The sequence below is a fragment of the Triticum urartu genome, chromosome 5 (genome assembly GCF_003073215.2).
Source record: "Triticum urartu cultivar G1812 chromosome 5, Tu2.1, whole genome shotgun sequence".
NCBI classification, from domain to species: domain Eukaryota; kingdom Viridiplantae; phylum Streptophyta; class Magnoliopsida; order Poales; family Poaceae; genus Triticum; species Triticum urartu.
Window position 1 is genome coordinate 445,519,393 of NC_053026.1, and position 16,866 is coordinate 445,536,258.

Sequence of the window (16,866 nt, forward strand, 5' to 3'; positions counted from 1 at the left end):
ATACTTCGGCTCCGCCCACTTGGTATATAGACCCCTTTTGAGAACGGGGCACCAGGCAGAATAACCTCTTCCACAGCGCGAAATGAGCCTCTACGCCTAAAAATAGCTCGCAAAGGGCGACGAAACCCGCAATATGCAATACGGAGGCGGGCGTGAGATTGTGCAGCTGGAGGTCGTAGAACCCCAGAAGCCCGCGGAGAAATGGATGAATTGGAAATCCCAGTCCCGTTATTAGATAGGGGACGAGGCACACCCGCTCTCCTTTAGAAGGATTGGGGGTGCTCTCCACTTGTTTTCCGCCATTATAGGTGGCGAGACCGGCTCGGACCGGGACCATGTATGCCGGAGGGAGAAATCCCTTGGCCTGAAGTGACACTAACTTGCTATGGGGGATGGTGCAACTCTCCCAGTCCCCGGGTTTGGGACCGGAGGGGCGAGGGGAGGAGTTGCGACGGCTGGTCATATTGGAATGGACCTTTGCTGGAAGTGCTCTGATGATAACTCGCGGAAAGGAGAAGATGTGGTTTGGACCTAAATCCCCATCCTGTTAAATAGGCGGCTCGTTTATACGGCTAGGGGTGTGGATGTAAAAACACCCCGGCTTTTCACATTCGTTTGAACACGTGGAGGACGGCCATTATTGGGCGTAAAAGCCGAGGAGCACTACAAAATCGGACATTATTCCTACAGGTACACAAGATTTGGAGAAGAACCCGCCTTGCAATGCCGAACAATCTGCGCACCGGACTCATCGTCATTGAAGCCTGGTTCGGGGGCTACTGAGGGAGTCCTGGACTAGGGGGTGTTCGGATAGCCGTACTATACCTTCAGCCGGACTCCTGGACTATGAAGATACAAGATTGAAGACTTCGTCCCGTGTCCGGATGGGACTTTCCTTGGCGTGGAAGGCAAGCTTGGAGATGCGGATATTCAAGATCTCCTACCATTGTAACCGACTTTATGTAACCCTAACCCTATCCGGTGTCTATATAAACTGGAGGGTTGTAGTCCGTAGGCAATCAACTCCATACACAACAATCATACCATAGGCTAGCTTCTAGGGTTTAGCCTCCTTGATCTTGTGGTAGATCTACTCTTGTACTACCCATATCATCAATATTAATCAAGCAGGAGTAGGGTATTACCTCCATCGAGAGGGCCCGAACCTAGGTAAAACAAAGTGTTCCCTGCCTCCTATTACCATCCGGCCTAGACGCACAGTTCGGGACCCCCTACCCGAGATCCGCCGGTTTTGACACCGACAAGAGCTATTAAGGACGCAAGGAAGACAAGTCTATCGACAAGAATTTCGTTCCCATGGCTTACTCTAGAGGTTTGCCATTTGGAACCCGGAGTTTGAATTACCATGGAAGTGGGCATGTCACAGAATGTCGTGTTATGCAATCGAGCATAGTTCTCGGATACGAATGAATGAGATGCTCCAGTATCAAAAAGAACAGATGCCAGATGGCAGTTAACAAGGAGCGTACCAAGGACGACGTTAGGATCCTCGTGAGCCTCCTCGGCTGAAACATAGTTGACATGGCCACGGGCAGTGGTGGCCGGTTTGGCGTCGAATGTCTTCCCCGCGGGCTTACCACGGCCAACGGACTTTCCAGTTTGATTGGGGTTGTTGTTTTGGGGACACTCTCGGCTATAGTGACCCGGCTCTCCACACTTGAAGCATGTCACCACATTGGGGCGTGGAGCAGCAGTAGCAGCGGGGCCACCGTAGGGCTTGGGCGGTGCAAACTGCTGGTTGGGACGAGGCGCCTCAAAGGATGGCCTCGGGATGAACCTGGGTGGCAGTGCCGTGCTTGGGATCCACACCCGGCGCTTCTGAGCTCCAGAGCTGGATGAAGAACCAAAATCACGTGAGTGCTTGCGTGAAGCGTCATAATTAGTCTGGCTTGTCTCAGCACTGATGGCTTTATTGACCAACTTCTGGAAGGAGGTGCACTCGTGCAGACGAAGATCGCGACGAAGCTCAGGGCTAAGTCCCTTGCGGAACCTTGCCTGCTTCTTAGCGTCAGTAGATACCTCTTCGGGAGCATAACGTGCCAGATTCCCAAATTCACGACTATATGCATCCACAGTCAGTCTTCCTTGGGTGAAATTGCAGAACTCCTCCCTCTTGCGATCCATGAAACCTTCCGGAATGTGATGCTCACGGAAAGCTTCACTGAATTCAGCCCAAGTAGTGATTTGGCCGGCCGGGCGCATAGCTTCAAAGTTTTCCCACCAGAGGCTAGCAGGGCCTTCGAGATGGTAGGCAGCGTAAGTAACCTTGTCGGCTTCGGCTACGTTGGCAGAACGTAGCTTGTGGGTGATGCTGTGAAGCCAGTCATCCGCGTCGAGGGGCTCGATGGAATGGTTAAACTTTGGTGGGTACAGCTTGATAAAGTCATTGATTGACACCAACTCATTTCGCTGATGGCGTGCAGTGTTCTGCTCAATCCGCTCCAGCAGGCAGTTAGTCTCACGCTTGTTTCTTTCCGCCTCCAGCATTACTTCGGCCAGAGAAGGCGGGTGAGGCAGATTTTCACCCCTAGCTGCACTAGCTTCCCCCTGCTCCGGGGCAGCAGGGTTGCTGCGGGTGTTGACCATCCTAGGGAAAAAAACAAGACAACGGTTTAGATAAGGATGGCTCAAACTTAGCAAGGAAGTGCATAATGTAATGGATAACACGGAATGCAGAGATGTTCATTCGTATGTCATGGTAATATAAAACTGCCATATATATACCAACGGTCATACACATCATACATAGTTTAGTACAAGCCCAGGCTATAGTACAACTATGATGAAAGACGTTACATCTCATCGGAGGCATTCCAAGCTCCTATACATTATTTGTCTACACCTCCGGAATTGATTACACACAAAGTCATATTCCACAAGTCACGCAGGACAGTGAAGATACAACTATTACAATACTAGTGGTACTACTACTAACTCAGACTGCTCCGTAGTAGTCCTCATAGAAGTCACCTCCATAGCCTGGAAGTTCAATGTGATCATCTGGGAACATACGGTCCTGAGGAGCTTGTGGACCATAGGGGCTAGGATGAGGTCTTGGACCAACAAAGGGTGGCCTGCGGAGACCATGGGGTGGGGTGATGCCTCCCACATCACGCCAATCCACCATGTCTGGCAGAGCAGATCTCACAGGATACAGATCCCTTGTATCCATACATCCATCTTGCACCGCAGGTGCAAACCGAGTCAATGTGGCCCAATGATCAGCACGGGTATTGAAAAGCTCCAACCTCAAGGCCCGATTCTCTCGGTCCTTATCTTCGAGCATCTCGGCAGTGGTACGAGTTAATGAGTCCTCCTCAGTGGAGTCAGCATAGATAGCCTGAAGATACCCTTGCGCTCCCGGAAGTGAAGCTGGCATGTAACGGAAGTCGGTGTTTCGAAGCAGGCCAGTCCGGACTCGCATGATGGTCATCATGGAATAGGCAGCATCCTGCACAGCCATCTCAACAGTAACCCCGAGTCCATAGGAATAGTGAAGGGGCTCGGTAGATCCTGGATAAGAAGGAAATATCTTGACGGTGCAGAAATATTGGCTTTGATTAAAGTCTCGAAACTGCTCTTCGACGGTGTATTCGGGATACCAACAGTAACCCGTCTCGATCATTACCTGGACTAACATAGCAGTATGACCGGGCACGTGGAGGCACCGGGTCAAGCGAACCACTTGGTTTTGAGCACGGTTGGCCATCTGAAAGCACAACCACAATGCAAAGACATTAGAATTTCTAGGGAAAATTGGACAGCATAACCGCTGTAAATGCTCAAAAAAGATTTGAGACATCCACAACAATTTGCAATACCACTCAACAACATCATATCAAGGTTCTGATTCAACTAGCAACCTACTAGAAATTGTAGAAACTGAACTGGGGCTGGTAACAACAATCCTATAAGCTACTACGGATTAGTAACACGTGAACCTGATAGAAGAAGAGAGCCTAGTCCTTAACCCACATTGAATGAGAAGAGAATGACTCAGATCGGAGGGCATAGGGTAAAGGAGTAAAAGAGCCTTACGTTCCCTCCCACAATCAATTCCCCTACATATAACTAAAGCATTTCTAGACTCGACATCGACCAGTTTGGCTCAACGAACCTACAGGCAGTCCGGCTCTGATGCCAACGCTGTCAGGACCCCGATTCCAAGCCACATCGATCTAGCCGGTAACACCTCATATCACTTTGCGGCCTCACGCACGGTATCCCACGGGTGTCGCCTTACCATGGCCTGGGACCGTTTGCGCCTTTTGGCTCACGTATATGATAGTGTCGCTAGCATCCATATGACAGAGAACTCGGGCTGACATGGCTAGTCATGAACCCAAAGCGGCACAGACCTATGGAGACAGGCATACATGAATCACATCGAGCATGTCGGTCATCAGCGAGTGATTCCGGGCTGTAGCACTGGGCTAACAGGACTCCGGGGAACCCGGGCTGTAGCAGGCTAGGCAGGACTCCGGACATCACCGGTGACATTTCCCCGAAGGGACAGACATAGGAACGAAGTGAAACACATGCCGGTCAGTCAAGTGTCTTGAACAGTAGTGCTGGGCTAGCAGGACTCCGGTGAACCGGGCTGTAGCGGACTACTATGGCTCGAGGAACACTAGACTACATTTCCCCATAAGAAAGGCTGCCAAGGATAAACAACTAGATTGTCGGATCCCACTCATACCAAGCATTTCAATCATACACACAATATGCCCGATATGAGTACATACAACATGGCATCACAACAAAACTCTACAACTCAAGTACTTTATTTAAAGGCTCCAGAGAGCCATACATAACATGTTCATATAGATAGGGGTCACATGACCCGACACTCAAGTCATACAATCATACAAGCACAAGCAGAAGCAACTAGTCTGAGTACAGACACTAGAAAGAAAGAAGGCTTCTCGAAGCCTGTCTATCTACATAGGGCCCTCCATGGCCAGGATCACCACCTGGGTGGCTAGTCACTCGTCGACATCAAGGTCTACATAAAACCCATCGGAGGGGGCGGTGTTGTCATCTGAAAACAATAAATAAGCAAACATGAGTACAAGGTACTCAGCAAGTCTTACATCAGAACCTAATATACATGCTCATTCTCAAGAAGGTGGTGGGGTTATTGCAGCAAGCCAGCTTTGACTCTTGGCTAAGCTATCTTGCGGAACTCCACTAGTAAGATAGTTTTCGCACATGAGTCCACTACTCACCAACACAATACTCCACCGGGGATCCTCCCTCGTCATCCTACGAGAGGGCCATCCTCAGTACTCACACTTATCTTGAGTCTTTTACTAGTATCTATTAACTTGTCTATGAACTGTATAGGCAACCAAGTAGTCCTTTACCGCGGACGCGGCTATTTGAATAGATGATGTTAACCCTGCAGGGGTATACTTCTTCATAAACGCTTTCACCACTTACCGCCGTTTACACGACATGTACTCGGCAACCTTCAAGCGGAAGCCCAGCGAGGGTGTCGGCCACAGCCTACCTAAACACTTAAGTCTCTAGTCCAGGTTTATCGCCTATCCAGGTTCCATCCGCAGGGTGTCCGGCCGAGGTTTCCGCATACGGCCCCGAACGATGTGAATAGGGTTCCCGAGACACCAAACGGGTGACTCGGTACACCATGCCACGGTGTATCTACCGCAACATAGCCCACCCCTAGGGTCAACGCTATGCACGGCCGCCAACACATAACCTACAAACACCAGAAACTATTTGCAACTCCTGGATAGAGTACTAGGGTATTTAAGAAGCCGAGAGGGTCCATTGGTTTCAGGCCCAATGTACGGTAGTAACTGCATCTTAAATCACACATACAAATCTTAGTTCTTATGGACGGTCTCAATGAAACAACCCACCATGTACTCCTACATGGCCTCTCATCGATACCTTTACCAAAACATGTTCAACACATCCCTCACATTACCGACATAACATTTCACTCCAGCCCATCACCCAGATGAACCAGACCTGACACAACTCTAAGCATAGCAGGCATAGCAAGGTAGGAATCACATACATGGCTCAATCAACTCCTACACATGCTAGTGGGTTTCATCTAGTTACTGTGGCAATGACAGGTCATGCAGAGGATAAGGGTTCAACTACCGTAGCACACAGCAGTTTGAATCACGTTGTCTTAATGCAGTAAACAAGAGCAGAAGCGAGAACATGGGTTTGTATCGGAATGATCAATGGGTTGCTTGCCTGTTGTAGTGGTAGTAGGATACTACCCTTCAGACAGATACTCGGGGTTATCCTCGGAGGCAGAACCTACCACGAAAATCACACCGAACATAATCAACACATGGCAATATGCAACAATATGATGCATGCTATGACATGGCAAGATGAAAGTGTCTTGGCCTAATGCAAGCTAAAACAGAAGGGGATGAACTCATTTGAATCAAAGATTCAAATATTAGCTCATTAAACATGGCCTTATTAGTGCATTACCTTATTCTGCTTAAACAGCAAGGTTAACTTGTTTTGTCATGCATGAAACCATTACAGATGGATAGATTGAATTTTTCTGATCATTTTTCATATATAAATCTTCGCATTTGGAGCTATGGTTGATTTTCTATGATTTTCAGAAGTTTTGACTATTTTCTGGAATTTCCTATTAAAGAATAAATCCAGTAATTGAATTAATGCGTCACCACTGCGTCACTGTGACGTCAGCGGGTCAAAGGCGCCAGCCCAGGTCAAACCTGACTGGTGGGCCCTCTCTGTCAGTGTCACAGCTAACTAACAGAGTTAGTTAGTGTTTAGTTAGTACAAACTAGGTTAGTTAGGCCCTGGGCCCACATGTCAATGAGAGAGAGTTAGTTAACGAGGTCATTAACCTCTAACAGAGTGTTTAGCTCTAATTAAAACTAATCTAATTTAGTTAGGATCCGGCCCCACATATCAGTGTCTCAGGCGGGGGCAAACTGGGGTCAAACCCCTGGTCAGCACGGTCAATCCCGCCGGCGTTGAGTCGCCGGCGAGGCCGAGACGGCGGAGAGCGTCGGAAACGCTGCTCCGGCCACGGTTCGATGCGCGAGTGGGTGCTACGGGTAGCTGGTGGTGTGGCGCATCCAACGGTGGCGTTGGTTGGTGCTGGGGTGGCCGGGAACGACGACGGCGTCGAGCCGGGCGGCGGCCGGAGCTCGGCCGTTGGTGGTTTTGCTGCTGCAGCGAGCTAGCGGGGAAACGGACGCACTAGCGAGGCGCTACGAGGTGCGTGAGTGCGTTAAGCACCCGCGCCTGACCAAATGGTCACCGGAGTGACGCCGGCGTCAAGCTCGCGCGGCGGCGTGCTACGGTGAGCAAGGGGGCGGCGTCTACGACGAGCAAACGAAGCAGAGAAGAGGGGGTTCGGTAGAGGAGCTCACGGCGGTTGTAGAACGCGTCTCAGCGGGCTCAGGGGAGGTCGGACGACGTCGAGGCGTTGCCAGCGATCTCGGCGGACCGAGGAAGAAGAAAGCGTCGGGGTCAGTGCTTGGAGGCGTCCGGCGTCGTGTGAGTCATCGAGGAGGCGTAGACGATGGAGGCGGATCTCACGGGCACGTCAGGGAGGCGAGGGGGTGGCTCTGGTGACGACTACGGCGAACGGCGGCGAGGTTGGCGCTCGGCCATCGCGGCAAAGGGTGAGAGAGACGAGGGGGAGAGAGGGGAGGAGTGCAGGGAGGTGCTGGGCGCCTTCGTGGCGCTCGGATGGGGACGAGGAGGCAGCATGAGGTGGAAGCAGGAGGTGGCCGCGGGTGCGCGCGCCGGCGACACGCCTCTGCCTACTGGCAGAGGTGGGTGACGACTGGCACAAGCCAGGTGGGCTGGGCCAGCACAGGTAAGGCCCAAGTGGGTTTCTCTCTCTCTTTTCTTATTTGTTTTCTTTCTATTTTTCTGCAACTGTTGGGCTTTATTAAAACTACCTAGACATCTTTGAAAATCCTGAAAATAATAAGGGGCTCTGTTTAGATTATTCCCAGCAGCCCACACTTATTTCCAGAATTATTTGAGCATTTAAATTATTTTATAGCATTTAAATCCCCAAATTCAAATACTTATGATTTAATTCAAAAAAACCAGAATGTCCTAGAAAAGAGTGCACCATTTTTGCCAGGGTTTTTAGCCCAAACCAGAAATGATGAACTTTTTGTGAAGGGCATTTTGGGTTCATTGAAAATAATTTTAGTAAACTCTAGTTGTTTCCAGGGGGTGCTGGGGGTTCTGTCTTCCCCATTTCAAATTTAAGAGGAATTTAAACATGATGCACACTCTAATGCTTGAACTAGCTAGGGTGTGACATCGGGACCACTCCCGGTGATGATCGTAGTTTGAGGAGTTCATGTATTCACTATGTGTTAATGCTTTGGTCCAGTACTCTATTAAAAGGAGGCCTTAATATCCCTTAGTTTCTGCTAGGACCCCGCTGCCACAGGAGGGTAGGACAAAAGATGTCATGCAAGTTCTTTTCCATAAGCACGTATGACTATATTCGCAATACATGCCTACATTACATTGATGAATTGGAGCTAGTTCTGTGTCACCCTAGGTTATGACTGTTACATGATGAACCGCATCCGACATAATTCTCTATCACCGATCCATTGCCTACGAGCTTTCCAAATATTGTTCTTTGCTTATTTACTTTTCCGTTGCTATTGTTACAATCACTACAAAACACCAAAAATATTACTTTTGCTATCGTTACCTTTTGCTACCGTTACCACTACTATCATATTACTTTGCTACTAAATACTCTGCTGCAGATATTAAGTTTCCAGGTGTGGTTGAATTGACAACTCAGCTGCTAATACTTGAGAATATTCTTTGGCTCCCCTTGTGTCAAATCAATAAATTTGGGTTGAATACTCTACCCTTGAAAACTGTTGCGATCCCCTATACTTGTGGGTTATCAAGTGTCATCTTCTCTTGTGGCGGTGTTGCTGTCTTTACTGCGGCATGACTTAGAGCGGCGCTGCCGACGCCGGCGCTTGGACTGTATTTCGGAGGGTTTATCCTCGGCTGGATCTTCCTTATCGTCGCCGTTGTGCTCCTTTGGTGCATCCACCATGTATACATCATACGAGGAAGTGGCCGTCCAGCGTCCCGTGAATGGCGGGTTCTGGGCCTCCTCTTCTCCAGCATCGTCATCCATACCATCGATGTCCTCGGAGTCGTAATCAAGTTCGTCGGTCAAATCCTCAATCGTGGCTATAAAGTGGGTGGCGGGTGGGAAGTAAAATTCTCCATCGTCAGCCCCTAGTTCGAGCCGGATATAGTTTGGCTGAGAGTCGTCCGCCAAGGACAGGTTTTTTAATGAGTTTAGCACATCGCCCAAAGGTGAGTGCTGGAAGATGTCTGCGGCGCTGAATTTCAAGATCAATAAACGATCAAGCTTGGCGTCCGCGGGCTCGCGCGGTTCGGAACCTATGGCCAGAGACGAGTCCGGCGTTGTGGTAGCATATGCATCATGTGAGACCAGGTTCATGTGCGGCTCCAACGCCGTGGAATCTGCGGCCTCCGAGGTGGGGTTAATCCTCCCTTCTTTGGATGGTGCGGCCTGCTCCAGCTCAAGGGCCAGGGCGGTTACAGGAGCGATCTCCTGGATGCGGCCCGATGGTAGATTTAGGTCATGATCATCGGGGTGATCGAGAGCGGTCACCGCGATATCGAATTCGGCGAAGATCAAGTCTCCACCGATGTCCGCGACATAGTCCAAGCTCCCGAATCTGACCTGATGGCCAGGGGCGTAGCTTTCGATCTTCTCCAGATGGACAAACGAGTTGGCCCGCAGTGCGAAGCCGCCGAACACGAAGATCTATCCGGGGAGGAAAGTTTCTCCGCAGACAGTGTCATTACTGACGATCAAAGGGGCCATCGAACCTTCCAGCGATAGCAGAGAGGAACTCTCAATGAAAACACCAATGTAGGTGTCAAAACCGGCGGATCTCGTGTAGGGGGTCCCGAACTGTGCGTCTAAGGTTGATGGTAACAGGAGACAAGGGACACGATGTTTACCCAAGTTTGGGCCCTCTCTATGGAGGTAATACCCTACGTCCTGCTTGATTGATATTGATGAGTATGAGTATTACAAGAGTTAATCTACCACGAGATCGTAATGGCTAAAGCCTAGAAGTCTAGCCTGTATGACTACGGTATTGAGTATATCCTTTCCGGACTACACCCTCCAGTTTATATAGACACCGGGAGGATCTAGGGTTACATAGAGTCGGTTACATAAGATGTAATCTTCATAGTTGTTCGCCAAGCATGCCTTCCACGGCAAGGAGAGTCCCATCCGGACACGGGTACAGCCTTCGGTCTTCATATCTTCACAGCCCATCAGTCCGGCCCATAGATAATAGGTCGAACGCCCGAGGACCCCTTAGTCCAGGACTCCCTCAGTAAGCAGTATGACTTGTATCGCCCACAACTCACTTGTGTTCTACTCGTGCATATAACATCTACGCATAAACCTGGCTCGGATGTCACTGTTGGGGAACGTAGTAATTTCAAAAAAAAACTACGCACATGCAAGATCATGGTGATGCATAGCAACGAGAGGGGAGAGTGTTGTCTGCATACCCTCATAGACCGTAAACGGAAGCGTTATGACAACGCGGTTGATGTAGTCGTAGTCTTCACGATCGACCGATCCTTGGTATCGAACGTACGGCACCTCCACGTTCAGCACACGTTCAGCTCGATGACATCCCGTGAACTCACGATCCAGTAGAGCTTCCGGGAAGGGCTTCGTCAGCACGACGGCATGGTGACGGTGTTGATGAAGCTACCGACGCAGGGCTTCACCTAAGCACCGCTACGATATGACCGAGGTGGATTATGGTGGAGGGGGGCACCGCACACGGCTAAAAGATCAATGATCAATTGTTGTGTCTCCAAGGGGTGCCCCCTCCCCGTATATAAAGGAGTGGAGGAGGGGGAGGGGGCCGACCTCCTGTGGCGCTCCCCGTATATAAAGGAGTGGAGGAAAGGGGGGAGCCCCCCTCCTTGTCTAATTCAGACTAGAGGGGGAGGGGGGCGCGGCTGCCCTGGCCGCCCCTCCTCTTCTCCCACTAGGGCCCATTAGGCCCAATATACTCCAGGGGGGGTCCGGTAACCCCCCGGTACTCCGGTATATGTCTGAAACCTTCTGAAACACTTTTGGTGTCCGAACATAGTCGTCCAACATATCGATCTTTACTTCTCGACCATTTCAAGACTCCTCGTCATGTCCATGATCATATCCAGGACTCTGAACTACCTTCGGTAAATCAAAACACAAAAACTCATAATACCGATCGTCACATAACTTTAAGCGTGCGGACCCTACGGTTTCGAGAACTATGTAGACATGACCGAGACACGTCTCCGGTCAATAACCAATAGCGGAACCTGGATGCTCATATTGGTTCCTACATATTCTACAAAGATCTTTATCGGTCAAACTGCATAACAACATACGTTGTTCCCTTTGTCATCGGTATGTTACTTGCCCGAGATTCGATCGTCGGTATCTCAATACCTAGCACAATCTCGTTACTGGCAAGTCTCTTTACTTGTTCCGTAATGTATCATCCCGCAACTAACTCATTAGTCACAATGCTTGCAAGGCTTATAGTGATGTGCACTACCGAGAGGGCCCAGAGATACCTCTCCGACAATCGGAGTGACAAATCCTAATCTTGATCCATGCCAACTCAACAAACACCATCAGAGACACCTGTAGAGCACCTTTATAATCACCCAGGTACGTTGTGACGTTTGGTATCACACAAAGTGTTCTTCCAGTATCCGGGAATTGCATGATCTCATAGTCATAGGAACATGTATAGTTATGGAGAAAGCAATAGCAACAAACTAAACGATCATCGTGCTAAGCTAACGGATGGGTCAAGTCAATCACATCATTCTCTAATGATGTGATCCCATTAATCAAATGACAACTCATGTCTATGGCTAGAAAACTTAACCATCTTTGATTCAACGAGCTAGTCAAGTAGAGGAATACTAGTGACACTCTGTTTGTCTATGTATTCACACATGTATAAAGTTTCCGGTTAATACAATTCTAGCATGAATAATACTAGTGACACTCTACTTGACTAGCTCGGGGAATCCTAGTCCAACTAGGATTGGGGGGGGGAGTCCTACTCCCGGTAGGAGTAGGACTCCTCCTGCGCCCTCCTCCTGGCCGGCGGCCCCCTCCCCCTTGGCTCCTTTATATACGGAGGCAGGGGGCACCTCTAGACACACAAGTTGATCATTGAGATCGTTCCTTAGCCGTGTGCGGTGCCCCCTGCCACCATATTCCACCTCGGTCATACCATTGTAGTGCTTAGGCGAAGCCCTGCGTCGGTAGAACATCATCATCGTCACCACACCGTCGTGCTGACGGAACTCCTCCCCGACGCTTTGCTGGATCGGAGCCCGGGGATCGTCATCGAGCTGTACGTGTGCTAAGAACTCGGAGGTGCCGGAGTAACGGTGCTTGGATCGGTCGGATCGGGAAGACGTACGACTACTTCCTCTACGTTGTGTCAACGCTTCCGCAGTCGGTCTGCGTGGGTACGTAGACAACACTCTCCCCTCTCGTTGCTATGCATCAACATGATCTTGCATGTGCGTAGGAAAATTTTGAAATTACTACGTTCCCCATCAGTGGCATCCGAGCCTAGGTTTTATGGTTTGATGTTATATGCACGAGTAGAACACAAGTGAGTTGTGGGCAATATAAGTCATACTGCCTACCAGCATGTCATACTTTGGTTTAGCGGTATTGTTGGACGAGACGACCCGGACCAACATTACGCGTACGCTTACGCGAGACCGGTTCCCCCGACGTGCTTTGCACATAGGTGGCTTGCGAGTGACTGTCTCTCCAACTTTAGTTGAACCGAATATGGCTATGCCCGGTCCTTGCGAAGGTTAAAACGAAGTCTATTTGACAAACTATCGTTGTGGTTTTGATGCGTAGGTGAGATTGGTTCTTGCTTAAGCCCGTAGCAGCCACGTAAAACTTGCAACAACAAAGTAGTAGAGGACGTCTAACTTGTTTTTGCAGGGCATGTTGTGATGTGATATGGTCAAGACATGATGCTAAATTTTATTGCATGAGATGATCATGTTTTGTAACCGAGTTATCGGCAACTGGCAGGAGCCATATGGTTGTCGCTTTATTGTATGCAATGCAATCGCTGTAATGCTTTACTTTATCACTAAGCGGTAGCGATAGTCGTGAGAAGCATAAGATTGGCGAGACGACAACGATGCTACGATGGAGATCAAGGTGTCGCGCCGGTGACGATGGTGATCATGACGGTGCTTCGGAGAGAGATCACAAGCACAAGATGATGATGGCCATATCATATCACTTATATTGATTGCATGTGATGTTTGTTACTTTTATGCATCTTATCTTGCTTTGATTGACGGTAGCATTATAAGATGATCTCTCACTAAATTATCAAGAAGTGTTCTCCCTGAGTATGCACCGTTGCGAAAGTTCTTCGTGCTGAGACACCACGTGATGATCGGGTGTGATAGGCTCTACGTTCAAATACAACGGGTGCAAAACAGTTGCACACGCGGAATACTCAGGTTATACTTGACGAGCCAAGCATATACAGATATGGCCTCGGAACACGGAGACCGAAAGGTTGAGCGTGAATCATATAGTAGATATGATCAACATAGTGATGTTCACCATTGAAACTACTCCATCTCACATGATGATCGGACATGGTTTAGTTGATTTGGATCACGTGATCACTTAGAGGATTAGAGGGATGTCTATCTAAGTGGGAGTTCTTAAGTAATATGATTAATTAAACTTAAATTTATCATGAACTTAGTACCTGATAGTATCTTGCTTGTCTATGTTGATTGTAGATAGATGGCCTGTGCTGTTGTTCCATTGAATTTTAATGCGTTCCTTGAGAAAGCAAAGTTGAAAGATGATGGTAGCAATTACACGGACTGGGTCCGTAACTTGAGGATTATCCTCATTGCTGCACAGAAGAATTACGTCCTGGAAGCACCGCTGGGTGCCAGGCCTGCTGCTGGAGCAACACCAGATGTTATGAACGTCTGGCAGAGCAAAGCTGATGACTACTCGATAGTTCAGTGTGCCATGCTTTACGGCTTAGAATCGGGACTTCAACGACGTTTTGAACGTCATGGAGCATATGAGATGTTCCAGGAGTTGAAGTTAATATTTCAAGCAAATGCCCGGATTGAGAGATATGAAGTCTCCAATAAGTTCTATAGCTGCAAGATGGAGGAGAACAGTTCTGTCAGTGAGCATATACTCAAAATGTCTGGGTATAATAATCACTTGATTCAATTGGGAGTTAATCTTCCAGATGATTGCGTCATTGACAGAATTCTCCAATCACTGCCACCAAGCTACAAGAGCTTCGTGATGAACTATAATATGCAAGGGATGAATAAGACTATTCCCGAGCTCTTCGCAATGCTGAAAGCTGCGGAGGTAGAAATCAAGAAGGAGCATCAAGTGTTGATGGTCAACAAGACCACTAGTTTCAAGAAAAAGGGCAAAGGGAAGAAGAAGGGGAACTTCAAAAAGAACGGCAAGCAAGTTGCTACTCAAGAGAAGAAACCCAAACCTGGACCTAAGCCTGAAACTGAGTGCTTCTACTGCAAGCAGACTGGTCACTGGAAGCGGAACTGCCCCAAAGTAATTTGGCGGAATAAGAAGGATGGCAAGGTGAACAAAGGTATATGTGATATACATGTTAATTGATGTGTACCTTACTAATGCTCGCAGTAGCGCCTGGGTATTTGATACTAGGTTCTGTTGCTAATATTGGCAACTCGAAACAGGGACTGGACGAATTAGGCGAAGATTGGCTAAGGACGAGGTGACTATGCGCGTGGGAAATGGTTCCAAAGTCGATGTGATTGCCGTTGGCACGCTACCTCTACATCTACCTTCGGGGTTAGTTTTAGACCTAAATAATTGTTATTTGGTGCTAGCGTTAAGCATGAACATTATATCTGGATCTTGTTTGATGCGAGACGACTATTCATTTAAATCTGAGAATAATGGTTGTTCTATTTATATGAGCAATATCTTTTATGGTCATGCACCCTTAAAGAGTGGTCTATTCTTGTTGAATCTCGATAGTAGTGATACACATATTCAGAATGTTGAAGCCAAAAGATGCAGAGTTGATAATGATAGTGCAACTTATTTGTGGCACTGGCCGTTTAGGTCATATCGGTGTAAAGCGCATGAAGAAACTCCATACTGATGGACTTTTGGAACCACTTGATTATGAATCACTTGGTACTTGCGAACCGTGCCTCATGGGCAAGATGACTAAAACACCGTTCTCCGGATACTATGGAGAGAGCAACAGATTTGTTGGAAATCATACATACAGATGTATGTGGTCCGATGAAGTATTGAGGCTCGTGGCGGATATCGTTATTTTCTCACCTTCACAGATGATTTAAGCAGATATGGGTATATCTACTTAATGAAACATAAGTCTGAAACATTTGAAAAGTTCAAAGAATTTCAGAGTGAAGTTGAAAATCATCGTAACAAGAAAATAAAGTTTCTACGATCTGATCGTGGAGGGAAAATATTTGAGTTACGAGTTTGGTACATTTGAAACAATGCGGAATAGTTTCGCAACTCACGCCACCGGAACACCACATCGTAATGGTGTGTCCGAACGTCGTAAATCGTACTTTACTAGATATGGTGCGATCTATGATGTCTCTTACTGATTTACCGCTATCGTTTTGGGGTTATGCTTTAGAGACGGCTGCATTCACGTTAAATAGGGCACCATCTAAATCCGTTGAGACGACACCATGAACTATGGTTTGGCAAGAAACCAAGCTGTCGTTTCTTAAAGTTTGGGGTTGTGATGCTTATGTGAAAAAGTTTCACTGATAAGCTCAAGCCCAAATCGGAGAAATATGTCTTCATAGGATACCCAAAGGAGACTGTTGGGTACACCTTCTATCACAGATCCGAAGGCAAGACATTCGTTGCTAAGAATGGATCCTTTCTAGAGAAGGAGTTTCTCTCGAAAGAAGTGAGTGGGAGGAAAGTAGAGAACTTGATGAGGTAACTGTACCTTCTCCCTTATTGGAAAGTAGTTCATCACAGAAATCTGTTCCTGTGACTACTACACCAATTAGTGAGGAAGCTAATGATGATGATCATGAAAACTTCAGATCAAGTTACTACCGGAATCGTAGATCAACCAGAGTGAGATCCGCGCCAGAGTGGTACGGTAATCCTGTTCTGGAAGTCATGCTACTAGATCATGATGAACCTACGAACTATGAAGAAGCGATGGTGAGCCCAGATTCCGCAAAATGGCTTGAAGCCATGAAATCTGAGATGGGATCCATGTATGAGAACAAAGTATGGACTTTGGTTGACTTGCCCGATGATCGGCAAGCAATTGAGAATAAATGGATCTTCAAGAAGAAGACTGACGCTGACGGTAATATTACTGTCTACAAAGCTCGACTTGTCGCAAAAGGGTTTCGGCAAGTTCAAGGGATTGACTACGATGAGATCCTTCTCACCCGTAGCGATGCTTAAGTCTGTCCGAATCATGTTAGCAATTGCCGCATTTTATGATTATGAAATTTGGCAGATGGATGTCAAAACTGCATTCCTGAATGGATTTCTGGAAGAAGAGTTGTATATGATGCAACAAGAAGGTTTTGTCGATCCAAAGGGAGCTAACAAAGTGTGCAAGCTCCAGCGATCCATTTATGGACTGGTGCAAGCCTCTCGGAGTTGGAATAAACGCTTTGATAGTGTGATCAAAGCAT